At 35.3% G+C, this 15,839-nt stretch overlaps 1 long non-coding RNA gene across 1 annotated transcript in view; it reads left to right on the top strand.

The window, feature by feature from the left end:
- The first annotated feature begins 327 nt into the window (after positions 1-327).
- The window catches only part of LOC132133437 (uncharacterized), a 19,970-nt gene continuing 4,458 nt past the window's right edge, over positions 328-15,839 (top strand). The window contains exons 1-2 of the long non-coding RNA XR_009429152.1: positions 328-421; positions 1,924-1,991. This is a non-coding gene — a long non-coding RNA (uncharacterized LOC132133437). The remainder of the gene's footprint in view (positions 422-1,923; positions 1,992-15,839) is intronic.

Here is a 15,839-nt window from a genome sequence, read left to right on the forward strand (position 1 = left end):
AGTAAAATAAAATGCTGAATATATTCTCTTAGCAAGCTTTTGGGCACAGCTTTGATTTGAGCTGACAATTGATAGCTCACACATATGTTTCTCACCACTGAACTGTTCTTCATGATTAGACTTGTCTTTACACAGACACACTTGCCTTTATCCCAAAGTCTCATTTCAGCGAATCTACAAAATCCTCTGAGAATGATATATTAATGTAGTTTACTGATGTTTATTATGGCAGAAGGCAGGCTGTCAAGAAAGCACTTGCATTTCTTTCTTTTGTTCATGCATTTCTGAAATAAAACATGCATGCTTTCTAAATAAACTCATGTGAACAGATCACCGTCCCTCAGATGTAAATGGAGAAAGCAGTACTGAGGCCTGGGCAGCAACAAACTACTGTAGCCAAATAAGGAGGACGACTAAAGAGGTAGTCACACAAAACACTGTAAGAGTATCATTTAGATGTGTGGCTGTGAACTTGGTGATTTCCACTGACAGGGACCCTGGCTGTGAGTGTCACATTAGATAGTTTATTCTGAGTATTGATTGGGTCACCACTCACATCCCAAATTCACATCATCTCTATAGGGAAACTCCAAGTTTAGTATAAGAGTGCTGCTTAAACTAGGCCAAATGAATGGGACAGTTCTGTAGACAATCTCATTTAACTGGGCTTGTGGTCAACATCTTGGAATATAAAAATGTGGGTGTGTTCTGGGGAGGAGTGCTGTGGCATTTATTGGTTTTAGTGTGGATGATGAACACATATAATGCTATAAAAAGCCATAGAATCTTTGTTATATCTTCCTTTTTAGTAACATGAAAGAAAGTTTGACGTTTGAATAATATAACTATTTAAAAAAAATTATAATAATAAATACTTCACAAATTACATTTACATTTATTTTTTAAATCAATTACAGTTGTATTTTAAGTTTAGAAATAAAGACTGCAGCAGCAGTTTAATGCAATAGTTCACTCACCTTCAAGCTATCCAAGATGAAGATGAATTTGTTTGTTCATCGGAACAGATTTAGGGAAACTTAGCTGAACAATACTGGCTCACAAATGGATCCTCTGCAGTGAATGGGTGCCGTCAGAATGAGAGTCCAAACAAAACAAAACTTATCTACATCTTGGATGGCTTGAGGGTGAGTACATTTCCACCAAATTTCTATTTTTGGGTTGAACTATCCCTTTAATGCCCCAAAGTGAGCAACCCAAAGACTTGTGGCAAGGAGTAAAACTGCATAGACTGTTACAAACCCCATTCACATTGTTTTGTAAACCATATTTATGTTATGTGAGTTTCCTTTCAATGAAAAATAAGTTACTTTCAAGTTTCACCCTAAGGGGTGGAAGTACTGTCTGCATAACTTCGTCTGACGTGTACCACCATCTGGGCACAAAATCAACTTCCTGAGATGAGGATGCTCAACCAAAAATAAAAATAATTCAGTTCCAAGCATATTTTTTCTTCTGTGGAACACGAAATAAGAAGAAAAGTCATATATGTTTGTAATTACTTTATCTTCTTTTTTCAACTACGGTATGCCTTTACGATCTCTTGTTCTTTTGGATGGAAGATTAAGGGAAAAATAGACCGATTTCATCCATCCCCTATCCACAGCACCATGGTTTCATATATTTAGTTTTCAGAAAATGTTATTGTGTGGGATTTACTGAGGTTTTGGACTGAGAGGACAACACAACACAAACAATGTCTTAAACACACAAGAAACTTGGTGTCCTAGATTTTAAAATAGCCTCATATACAATCTCAAATACAATGCTTAGTGGTTTTCTTTCCTTTTTAAATCTTGCACTCACAAATAAGCACTAATCTTAATCTTTAAACCTCTCTCAAGATTCAGCAAAGGAGGATTTTTCTCATCCTGGGTTTTTATTCTTTACCTCCCACTCATTCAGAGAATGAAGAGGTGACAGATGCCCTCACCAGCAGGAACGCAGACCCTACGAAGTTTACTGCATCTAAGGTACATGCTGAGTCCTTCATAACTACACCCACACATAAACTATAAAACAGACCTGGAGGCGTAAAACTGTAACCAGCATTATTAAAATGACTGAGGTGAGGGACATCTCAATACACCTGTGCTAATGTGCTGTTTTACTACTGTCTACAATGAGACTTAGCCATTCAGCTGACATTTGCAAAAGAGATGTTTTGACTTAAAGGATTATTCCAGGTTCAGTACAAGTTAAGCTCAAATGGTAGACTGTTTACCACAAAAAAAAAAAAAAAAAAAAAAAAAAAAATATATATATATATATATATATATATATATATATATATATATATATATATATATATATATATATATATATATATATATATATTAGTGTGTCTGACTTTAGTCTACCTTATATTTTATTGATTCAGCTCCGTTCACTTCCATTGCCCCACTGTTCTGCTTTTTTTTTTTTACTGAATACATTAAAGACATTGGACATTATAGACACATGTCTCTGCTGCTTAACTTAGTCTAGCATATCTGTACAAAGACAATAAGCATGTATACTTCACCTGTCATACAATCTCAGCACAGCACACATTGTTACTGCTGGAGGCTAACATTTATTAGCTAGCATGCTGACATGAAAGAGTAATATGTCTCAATATGCTCCCCCGCAGCCTTAAACAACTGCAGTTAATTAGACTTCAAAGGTGTATTCGGCACCAGCATTATGTTGTATGTTGTATTTCATCAGGCTTCAAAAGTGCAAAACACTAGATAAGCTAATTCAGGCATAGCATGCATCCACATAAAAGCTAGTTCTAAATTTGTCATTGACTTTTTGGTAGCGCTTTATTTTACAGTCCTGTTCCCTATGTACATACTATATACTTATTATAGTAATTACAATAACTATGTAATAACTAGGTACTAACCCTGAACCTAACCCTAAACCTAACCCTACCCCATGTAGTTACCTTGTATTACCAGAACTTTCTTAGATAAATTCATTGCAAGTACACTATAAGTACATGTAAATACACGTACTGTAAAATAAAGTGCGACTTTTTAATTGACTTTGGGATACTAAGTGGCATGTTACAGCAATGGTGCATGGTTAAATGTAAGCCAGAGAAGATCAATCAAAATGTACTATGCTTATAGAAGTATAAAAGTATTTATGATATTTGCACGCTGAATTTGTTTACATTTTTTTACTTTTATTAGCGTAGTAAATTGTGATTGATCTTGTCTGGCTTGCATATATTTAAAGTGCACCTATTATGCAATTTTTACGGTTCCTAATATTGTTTTGTGTCTTTTTACAATAGGATTACATGCATGCAAGGTCAAAAAACACTTTTGTTTTCTCAAAATATGCATTTAATATAACCTAATTTTCCAGCAATTCTCAAGTGATTCGTTCGAAGCAGTGCAAGGATTCAGTCTCTCTAAACCCCTCCTTTCAGTGAGCCTGCTCTGCTCTGATTGGTCAGATGACCTTGTCTGTTGTGATTGGTTTAAGGCATACAGTGCGTGTCTGAACCAAGCAGCAACCTGCCGCTCTCTTTCGTGAAGCCCACACAGAAGTGACTTAAACTGTAATTCATAAACTGGCCACTAAAGGCTAGCTGCAAAAGAGAGTCAATCCTACTAACGACTTGTTTCAGCTGTTCACAGTTCATTCTTACGGTGCCCGTAAGGTGACTTGGTCGGTTTACTTAGTTTTGTCGTGGCCACAACATAATAACTCGTGGGAACGTGATAATATGTAGTGGCCACGAGATATTAATTTGTGGGAACGTCATATTAACTCGTGGGAACGTCATATTATGTCGTGGCCACAGATAATTTTGTCGAGGTAACGACATCCTTATTTCGTGGCCTCGAGATGTTATGTTGAGGGAATGACATATTTTTCTCGTGGCCACGACTTCTTATGTTGAGGGAATGACATCCGGTTCTCGTGGTCACGAGTTTTGTTTTAAAGGAATTTACATGTGTTTTGTATTGCATTGGATGGGCTCTTCGTTTCATAATAACTCACTGTATTTCACAAATTTCTTTATCTGCTTTTTGCACAAGTTACATTGGAACATTGTTGAAGGTTTACGTGACTTCCATGGATCAGCACTATCTTTTGACATTTTTAAGGGAACGCAACATCGAAGAGGCAAACATAGCCAGAATTGAACAAGACAAGGTAAATAGTCATTTTTTGTTTTATAAACATGTGCAGGGCTTGAAAGCCACTCTCATTTGTCATATCAAAGTCCTTAAATTGTATTAGAAATTTCAGTCGTAATAAGACAATGTGATAAAATATGGCTTTTATCAGTCACATTAAATCATTAGGCTTATCAATAAAATACATATTTCCACTGCAGAGGAAACAGAAACAGCTGAAGTGCCATTTAGTTGCATTTGCAGAGACAATATAAGCTGAAATATAGCATGAATGCATGCATTACATAATAACAACTGCACGTTATAGGATGTTTTAAATGTTTTCGTTAAAAAAACAATGATACTTTTAAAACTAAAATGAACTGCCAGTAGGTGGTGCCATATGACTGTCTTAATGAGTCATTCACCTGATTCGTTCAAATGGCTGATTCATTCAGTAAAAAGCTCGGTAATGCCAAACTGATCTTTTGGTGGGGGCTGTTAATATGTAAATCTGTTCAGTCATGCTGAGTCTCCTATGTACTTTTTTATGATTTCCGATGGGCAACCGTACATTGCATGGATTCTTTGCGTAACTTAAACACTCTTTAAACTGAAAAGATGTTCAGAAGATGCGTTTTCAAGTTGCTTTTGTGTGAATTGCATTTTTAAATGTAAATTTTAATGATATTCTGAAATTAGCAAAATCAAATAAATAATTTAAAGGAATCTGAACAACACCACATTAAATTAAATTGGATTAGGCCTACTTTGAGTTGTTTGTTTGCATCAAGGTCACATGCAAGCATGGAGAAGAGTAAATCTGTATTATTACTATTTTCATAAAACCAGCTTAGAAAGAAAGTAAATTATACAGGGTCTATACATTTTTTAGTACATCATGGTTTTGATATTTATTTCCCTCTTATAATTTTGAGGTTAAATAAAGCTTTTCTCTGTATGCAAAACAAAAAATCTGAGAATTGCCATTACAATGGCAAATATTAATTGACTAAATATTACATTATTGCCTGCATTATAGTCTGCATATCTGTATAACTAAAGGTGTAGTAAAATATTTTAGTGTACAAAGTTAAAGCACTCTATGTATTTTTTTATATAATATCAGATTATAAAAATTGTATTAATTCATATTTATATAAAATTATATTTCATAATTTGTATACTGAATGTGTAAATTTAGAAAAAAATAAATTAACTTGAATTATTTCTTTCAACAGATTGATGCATCTGTAATACCCTTGATGCCAGAGACAGAGCTAGCCAAGTATATTCCTTGTTATGGAGACAGAGTGGCAACTGTGGCCTTTTGTCGAAGAAAACAGTGTTCCATCGAAAATACTGACAGGAAAAGTAACTTGTTTGAAAGATTAAGGAAACGAGTATGTACCTCAAGTGGCAAAGAAGAACATCGACAACAGATTTCAAAAAAATATGCTGGAAACACAAATGCCAAGAAGAAATCCAAGCGTGTGGAACTGGGCTGGATTAACTTCAATGCAAGAGACAATGACTTTAAACAAGTTCGGTCTGCAAAAGGTGGTGGAACCAGGCATGTCTCTATAGATGTGAATTCAACCATGAAAGATGTGCAGGAAATAGCAGAGGGTCTCTTTTTTCCAGATGGTAAATCCAGACATCTAGATCTGAAAAGTTTGGACTGTGAGATTCGAGATTTCTCCCACAGAATGATTGAATCGGAATGTACCATTGGAGATTTGTATGAAGCAAGTAAGGTTAAAATTCTCAGACTTTATCTTTTTACAAAGTGCATCAGTACACAGAAGAATACAGAAAACTCTGTCACAAATCCTGAAGCAGATGTCAAGTTGTGCCCAAGATGACAACCAAGCATCTAGCAGCTTTAGCACCAATGTAAGTGAAACAATTGACCTCACATTTTCAGAGGAGTCTGAAGAGACCAATTTCATGTTACATGATCCACTTTATATTATGGCCCAGCAAATATCAGTCATGCAGAATGATGATATAATTGAGGTAGAGAACTGGGAGGACAGTTTCCAAGAACAAATGATAACACTGAGTCAGGAAAGTGATTTAACTAAAGAAAATGTGAACACATTGCAAGTACGGAGCCCAGGGACATTCAACTCCAGTTCCACATCACAAAATTTAGAGGAACAACTGATCACAACTGATGTGGAAGAGACACCATTTGAGGAATCATTTGATAATGAAGTCACAATTGGAGGAGGTTCACTTCAGTTTGGAAGCTTGGATGATACAGTTCCAATTGAGATACCAAAGACTATTATTTTGGTGCGAAGAGGACAAGTTCTGGGTGATCTGATGCAAGCTTTCAATGACCCAGCAATGATGGACAAAGAGATCAGTATTCGAATGAAACTACCTAATGGGCAGATTGAACAAGGCATTGGATCGGGTGTTTTTCGTGACTGCTTGACAGAATTCTGGGATGAATTTTAGTCCAGATGTACTTTGGGTGCAGATGTCAAGGTCCCATTCCTTAGACATGAATTTCAGAGCGATGAATGGAAAGCTATTGCAAGAGTATTGGTCAAAGGATGGGAAGAAGTCAAGTACTTTCCTATTCGTCTTTCCCTGCCATTTCTTGAAGAAGCTTTATATGGTACCACATATAGTAGTGTCTTAGATTCGTTTATGCACTACATAGCAAAACATGAGCGTGATGTCATTGAAGAGGCAATGGCAAACTTCAACTCAGCTGATCATGAGTCACTTCTTGATGTTCTTGATTCCAATGATTTTCACCAGAGGCCTACTGAAGAAAATCTACCTCAACTTTTGGAACAGTTAGGCCATAAAGCTCTCATCCAAACCCCTATGTTTGTGATTGAATCCTGGAGACCTGTTCTTAAGGATTTTGCTAGTACTTTGTCACCACAAAAGCTAGCAAACATTATTCAAGAGCAAAAACCAACACCCAAGCGTGTAAGGGATATCCTCGTTTTTCCTGAAGTCATGACAGCCCAGCAGTGCTGTGTATCAAGATTCCTGAAAAGGTACATTATGGAATTGGATGACAACACCTTAAAAAACGTCTTGCGCTTCTGCACAGGGGCTGATTTGCTCTTTGGGAAACAAATCATGGTGAATTTCATTGAAACAAGTGACTTCCAGTGTCGCCCACAATCTCACACATGTGGTTGCTCTCTGATGTTGCCTTTAAACTACCAGAACTACCCAGACCTCCGCAGTGACTTCAGTGCTGTTCTTAACAGTTCAGTTTGGGTGATGGATGTTATATAAATTTAGTACTGGTGAGTAACTGAAATAAATAACAGTACATATTTTCATAGACAAATGCAGGAAATTTATCAGATTTCCACACTGTTATACAAAGCTGATGAACTTATAAATATATTTAGTTACATGATGTTTATGAAGCATTGTTTCTGTTTGTTCAGTAATATAAACAAAAAGTGCACATATTTATTTGTACATCTGTCTATTTATATTTGTGTTTCTTTGTTAATTTTACCTTTTTTTTAATCTTTTTTTTTTTATAGTTTCTTGTTTATTGCTTTTGCAGGTTGTTTGTCGTGCAGTAGCTGGAATAGGATCCGGCCTTTCAGATACTACTTTCATCTATAGTGCCTCAAATGATGGATGTACCGTGGTGTAACTTGGACTGATTTTTTTTTTTTCTTTTTCCCATTGTTAGAACAGTTTTAAAAAAAGGTTTGAACATCTTACTATGTTTAGGACCATTAAATATGCTTCTCATTTATATATATATATATATAATTATTATCATTACATTTTTCAAATTAAATGTAATCTTGAAGAATTATTGTCTTTACTGAAAGTTAAAAAAAAAAAATGTTGATTACTTAAAGTTTTGAAGTTGTACAGCCGATATGTGACATTTGAAAAAATTTGTTCATTAACTGTAATGTACTCTTAGAATTGGTAGCCAACACATTATTTCACTTAAAACAAACAGGTGTGCTACTACTAAAATGTCCTGTGTGAAAGAAAATGCATTTTAGGACCAAATGATATTGCTCTTAGGTTACTGCTTATAGGAGTTGCAAAAACATTTTTTAGTGCTAATGTCATACAGAACAAATACAGTTTAATTGTGGCCTTTAATTTTTGCAGAATGTAATGTAAACAGAATACCTTAACATCGTCTTTATACAAATTCCCTAAGTTATTGTGAAATTTCATTTCTAAAAGTCCTTTGTTTATATGTTTGTTTTTACCCCAGGGAGCTTTGATTTAAGTTTGCTACTGATTGCAGCTAAAATAGCATAAACTTGCCTTTGTACAATGAAACAAAAAGATCTCAGGATAAGTAGAAAGACGTTAACTATGGTTAAGAAATGTTTATAATGTTTGTGTATGCATTCAAAGTTTGCTAAAACTTACCTCAGAACAACTAGAAAGTGATGTTCATTAAGGAATGTTTACAGTGGTTATGTATACATTCAGAGTTAGTTTAAACTGTTTTTATCAGAAGACAACTAGAAATTGATGTTCATTACATTAAGAAATGTTTAAAATATTTGTGTATGCATTCAGAGTTGGCTAAAACTTCAGAACAACAAGAAAGTGATGCTCACAAAGAAATGTTTACAGTGTTTATGTATACATTCAGAGTTTATTAAAAAAATTCTAAAGTTTCTAAAGTATAAATCATTCAGACATTCTCTTATTGGCTCCTTTATTTGATTGTCACAATCAACTTTAAAAAAAAAAACATGACAACATGTAGAATAACATGCATGTAGAAATAGACTATTTAGACAAAGCAACATTAAAGGGATAGTTCACCCAAAAATGTAAATTCTGTCATAATTTTACTCTCCCTACACTTGTTCTAAAACTATGAGATTTTTTGTTGTCCCCATTATTTTTCAACATATCTTATTTTGTGTTCAACAGAAGAAAAAATTCATACGAATAGCATTGATGCATTGAATAGTTAAAGGGTGAGTAAATTATGACTGAATTTTCAGGTGAACTATCCCTTTAAATATATTCAGGTTGCTCACAGTCAGTCTTGTTCTGCTTAGGAAAACTTTGACGCTCAGTCCATCATGTCTACCACTGTAGAAAGTTAAAACTGTTTACATGTATAACTACATGAGCAATTACAGTTTGCATAAGCATTTACATTTATTTTGTGATAAAGCCACTGAGGAAAGTGGAAGATAATGGATCATTTGCAAATTTCAATACAATGATTGTCCAACCAATTTAAGGCTGTTATTCTGTTATTCGGGATCGGACTGCATCCCTGAGTTCAAGATATAGCACTAATGCTTCGAGTCTGTCTTTGGTGAAGCTTAACTGCTGCTCCTCCATGACGATTGTACATAGATCAAATACTTCTTCATCACAAGGCACTGCCGTCAGGAACAAGCATGCCTCTTGGGCTGTTTGTAGATCATCACTGTCCTGCTCTACAATACAGTCTTCTGTTCCCCATAGTTGAGGTGCCATGAACATGATATTTGGGATCCCGCAAGGGAACACTGCAGTTTGCTGAAGGTTGAATCCGGTGGGCATTCCAAACAGCAGCAATCTCATTCAATTCCTCCTGAAATAAAACAAAAACAGACAACATTTGTTCAAGTTAGACAAATAACAAAATTGATTCATGTTTACAATCATTTATTTGTTATTTTTGTGATAACTTAGTGATTGATCAAATTGTAAAAAACAAGGCAAATTGTGGGGCAGGCGTTCCTGTTATTACAAATGATTACAATTATATACAATTAATATTTGCCTAATTAAAAAAAATTATGTTAAAGCTTTATTAAATTAATTGTTTATGAGTCGATTTACCACAACGTTGAAAATTTTTCTTTTTGTTTTTTTTGTGAGGATCACAATCTAGGTTAAACCAATGCACACTTTCTTTGTGTCTGTGCCCCAAGTGACCTAATTGATGTCCCTTGCTTTACTGTAGTTAGGCCTATGCAATATAGGCTTGTCATGGATAAATGATAGCTAGATTGCAGAAAGTATCCGTTTTAATGAATGATTAATTGAATACTTCAGTCAAACGATTCTTTCAAACGGCTAATCTATTAGATTATTCATTCCATTCTTCAAAAACAGATTAATTCAGGAAAGAAACATCGTAGTGTTGCTCTGAAATCCACAACAGCTCTGCTCTGGCTTTGTTAGCTATTTCATTTACAAAACAAGAAAAGAGGCTAAATGTAACACTTCTTGTCTGTTGAAGTGCTGTATAAAATTAAACATTTGCGATCACACACACGTGCTGATTCTTTTGTGTTATTATAGCCTATCATATAAATAATAAAAAATCACATAGGAATATTTTTTCTTTTTATTATTTGAATTATATAGGAATTCCTGCATTCTAATAGGCTTCAATATTTGTTTTTGCTAAGTCACTGACACACTTGATATTGTCATCTACTAGTGTAAATTACAACAGTGTGATCATTTCTCAGTTGACGAGTCCGACTGCGGAGAATTAAAAGGCATTTTGCCGCATCAAAACAAAGAGTCGTATAAGTGATTAAATGCGAAATAATTGTTTGTTAATCAATCAGCAGATAAATCATGGGGACTGAAAAATGTAAATACAGGATCAATTAACCAGTAGCGTAGCCAGAAAAGAGACGGTGTGCATATGGAAATCTGGGTGTGCCACATTTATTGTCAATTACTGTGCAAAATTATGGGATAGTATTTTTGTCGCACTTCCGTCCAACCATACTCCTAGTGGTAATTTGCAGGTCGTGTCAAAATGTAGTTAATTGTTAAATGTAATAATTTTCTTCCAAATACGATAATTTTGAACTTCTGGTACGATACTTGGACATTTCCAATCTGGCAACACTGTCTGTTGATGTTGGGCCCGGGGAGGGAGAAACATCCTCATCAGGTGTAACGTTAGGCCTTGTGTCCGGCTGTCCATCAAGCCAAGGTTTTTTGCTTAAAAAAAAAATAAGAAAGGAGCTCTGCGACATATTGCTAGCTAGCAATGTGCAATCAAAAATTATCTGTTTATATCATAGACTGCTGGGGTCACCGTCAGCTGCTGTTTGCTGATTGGTCGGCAGTCCAAATGTCGGCAGATATATTTTAACAAAAATAATTTAAAATGTAAATTACATTTGTCGCTTGTCATATATCACAATTAATATGCAGTGTTTTCAACCACATAATGTTTATTTTAGGTTTCATACATTTAAATATACATAATCACAGTAAAACAATAGATTGGTAGTTTGTAAAATACACGCTGATGTCTATGGAACCAGCAAAAACTATGTAATCAAATGTAATTTGCAGACGTGTTTTATTCATATATCAGACATAGCAGAACAATAAAGTTTACTCTATTCTTCGTCCAGTTCAACAGCCACTTACTTTCATGTATTTCGGGAGAACTGGGGAATTCAAGTGCTGTACGTTAAATCCGGCTGAAAGGACTCTGAACTGCAGCGCTCATCTCTTTATAGTTTAAGATAATTTATAAAGGTTTTTAAACGAAGAATCGGAATATCAGATAGTTGACATGGTAAGCAAGTTTGTGTATATATTTTAATAAAAAATTAAAAACTAAATAAAACGAATACGAATATAATAAAATATTTGTAGCGTGAAAGGATTGATTTAAAAATATATATATTTTCTAAGTAAACAACAATAGCCCAAGTTTAATAAAAAAAATATTTATTGAGACTATAAAAAATTATTCTGCATCTATTTTTAGGTGTGCCAGCTGCCACTGTGGGTGGCACCGGCACACCAGTGGCTACGCCACTGCAATTAACCCAACGAGTTAATGGGTCATTTAAAATACCATTTGGCTTACCTGAATAATATTCCGAAAACACAGCTGCAACAAAGCTTTATCCAGAAAATCTCCAGAAAACAGTCCCTCGTCTTTCAGTTCTCCAAAAAACTGTATCCAGAATTCAATCCCTTCTTTGCGCATCAGTCCCCACCAACTTTCGATTCTTTGGTTTGCTGAACTGACGCCAGTGATGCAGCTGCGGGGCCCTGCTCGCTCATCACCATCATTTCGTCTTAAGAACATCTGTATGTCACGCATGATCACATTCTCTGTTCCCAGGTCGCATCTCACAATTCGTGGACATCCTCCAGTTTGCAGTACACTCTCCACGAAGTAACCGGCAATGACTTGAGGGTTGCTGTTTGTGTGTGCTGCCTTTAGCCAGATGATTCGACGAGAATATCCATCTATGCAACCGTTGATACAGATTCCATATGGTGATAGTTTATCATACGAATCTACATGCCAAATATAATTGGGACCTTGAGAAAAATACTGCCGACGATGAAGTCGGCGTCGACGACGAAGTAATACACTTTCTGGATCCAGCTCTTTCAAAATTATTCGAACATCTTTTCGTGCATGTATACCATTTTTGAGGCATTTTTTATGCATCCAGCGGTATCCATGGAGGCGTCCAGGACCGTTCAGCTGGTTAATGATGAATTCGAGAACTTGATTCAAGTCAGCAAATTTCCGACGGCAAAGCCCGTTAAACTTAAGAATGCGCTTTACTTGCCTTTCACTTATAATGTACCCGTGTTTTAAATCAAGAGACCGCACTATGTCTTTATATGACATTCCTAATTCAAAGTAAAACGTTATTTCATCAGTCATCTTTACATCTCATCTCAGCTGCAGTGGTTACAAGGGTATCGTTCAAATAGTTACTTCCAACACAAAACTCGTGGCCACGAGAACCGGATGTCGTTCCCTCAACATAAGAACTCGTGGCCACGAGAAAAATATGTCGTTCTCTCAACATAACATCTCGAGGCCACGACATAAGGATGTCGTTACCTCGACAAAATGATCTCGTGGCCACGACATAATATCACGTTCCCACAAGTTAATATCTTGTGGCCACGTCATAATATCACGTTCCCACGAGTTATGTCGTGGCTACGACAAAACTAAGTGAACCGACCATGTCTTCTCACGGGCACCGTACATTCTTTATTTTGTGAGTGTTACCAACGGGCCACTTCCTTTAAATAAGGGGAGACCAAAAGGAAATGAACTACAATGTTCTCAAAAAATTAAACAAATTTATTGGCAAATAAATCAATAACTAATATATATATAATCAAAAAAAGAAACTACATTGTAGAGCAAAAACTCATTCCCCCCCCCATAAACGATGTAACTAGCCAGCCAACCTCTTATGGACCCCTATAAAATCCCAACTTTAGCACACACCACAATTTCCAAGTAAAGTTACAAAGTAAATGACACCAACCCCAAAATCATATTAGATAAATGTAAAACATACTCAGACCAACACCAAGAAATCCACTCCACTGCAAACTTAAGTCTCATGCAAATGGTTGGTGTGATTCAAAGCATCAATATAGTACAAAGAGTACAAGAGTTGGCTGGCAACACGAGGTTGGGAAGTGAGGTTCAAACAAGAAAAAAATAAAAAGAGGAAACACCCCACTAGCCAGTACGATTCACAACATCTATACACATAGCGCTGGGGGCATACAGCGCACACCTATCGGTACTGGCTAGATGGGAAAATCAAAACAAAACAAACTCAAGAAGAACAGCGATCAACTAAACCTAATACAAAAACAAAAACATTAACAATACAAATTAATACACAAAAATAACCGCAAAACGCATTTCTTTAATCTTGTTCGAAAATAAAACCAAGACACTTACAAACACTATAAAAAACCTCAAATTACCTGCAACACCACCACTAATCCTGGACTAACTTCCAAGATGGAAACGGGCGTGACCAGCGGCCTACAAATCCACACTATTTGGCATCTGCATTAAAACAATTCCCGAATTAAATAAAAGTCTTCATAAATATGAAACTAGTTTCGTACAAAAACAATCAATATTTGCTTGGCCTACCTTCTCAACCACACCACGTCTGTACACCACCACACCAGGGAAGGCTACCAAACAACACAATTCCACACAATAGATTGGACCTCCTCTCTAGGCCTCCCTAGAGGTGCCCGCTTAAAAACCCTCTACCTACCTGGCCACGCCCTCTACTAATTGCCACCTCACCGGCTACATGAGACAATAATTTTTTTTATCGTGTAGGCTACTTTCAGCTTTACAACTTTGCAGATCATTTACATTGACATACAGCCAGAGGTGGAAAGTAACGAATTACATTTACTCGCGTTACTGTAATTGAGTAGCTTTTTTGTGTACTTCTACTTTTTTAAGTATTTTTTTTAATCTGTAATTTTACTTTTACTTAAGTATATTTAGTTTGAAGTATTGTACTTCGCTACATTTTAAAACACATTAATTACTGAGTAAAAAAAAAAAATCGCTCCCTGGAAGCTATGTCAGTAAATAATGTGCAGGAGGGCAAACTGGCGCTAAAATCACAAGAAAGATGCAGACGGACAAAACAGGCGTTAGTGGTGCAGACACCGCTGAAAACGAAACCCCGTCATATTCTGAAGTTGAACTTGAAGGAAATGAAGTGAACCCCTGCCCATATTTATACTCTATTATGCTGTGTATGCTGTGCTTGCCTAGGGAGACCAAACTAGCAGTTTATAAAATCTCGACAAGACATCAACCCCACGTAATGTTAAAAAAAAAAAAACCAACGGTCAAATATGTACTATTGTCAGAGGTGGAAAGAGTACAAAAATATTCTACTCAAGTAAAAGTACCATTACATTAATGAAATTTTACTTAAGTACAAGTAAAAGTACCAGTCTAAAAAATCAACTCAAGTAAAAGTAAAAAGTAGCTCATTTAAAATTTACTCAGAGTAAAAATTACTTAGTTACATTTTAACAGTGGGAGGGAGTCAAAAATGGGACAGGCCAAGGGTGTCAAACTCAGTTCCTGGAGGGCCACAGTCCTGCACATAACCCTAATTAAACACACCTGATCCAGCTAATCTAATCATTTAGGTTTATTTGAAAACTACATGATATGCGTGCTGGAGCAGGGTTAGAACTAAACTCTGCAGGGCTACGGCCCTCCAGGAACTGAGTTTGACACCCCTGGGATAGGCCTATTAATCTCAAACTAGTTGTTTTTAATTAAAGGAATCAGTTATTTAGAATAATAAAACATTTGGGCTGTTACCAGGCAAATCAGTATCAACAAACTCATCTTTTCAATACAGAGGAAATGCAAAAGCTTCATCGGACGTGGCATTTAGATGTATTTACACACTGTTTAGTGCAGGACAAGAATGCATTTAACCTGCAGTTATAAATGCATGAATAATGTTTTGATATGCCAGACATAAAATGTTGAATGCTCATTTGAAATTATAAAAACTTAATTATAAAAAAAAAAAAAATCAAAAGATACTTTAAATGTGAAATTAAAATGGCCAGTATGTGTCAGCAAGTCACTGTTAATAAGTGAGTCATTGCGATTGAACCAAATCATTTAAACGGTTGATTCATTCAGAAACGAAACACTGTCATGTTGCTCAGAGATGCAAAATTTTGCTTTGGTGGCTGTGTTTGGAATAAATTTTTGTTGTAGAAATACGGCAATATGGTGTCTAAAACGCAAGTCTCTTAGTTTGCTGTCCTGTTGTAAAAAAAACAAAAAAAAAAAAATATATATATATATATAAATATATATATATAAATATATATTTAATAAATATAAATATAAATATATAAATATATATATATATATATATATATATCAGT

Source organism: Carassius carassius, chromosome 50, assembly GCF_963082965.1.
Source record: "Carassius carassius chromosome 50, fCarCar2.1, whole genome shotgun sequence".
In the NCBI taxonomy this organism is placed as follows: Eukaryota; Metazoa; Chordata; class Actinopteri; order Cypriniformes; family Cyprinidae; genus Carassius; species Carassius carassius.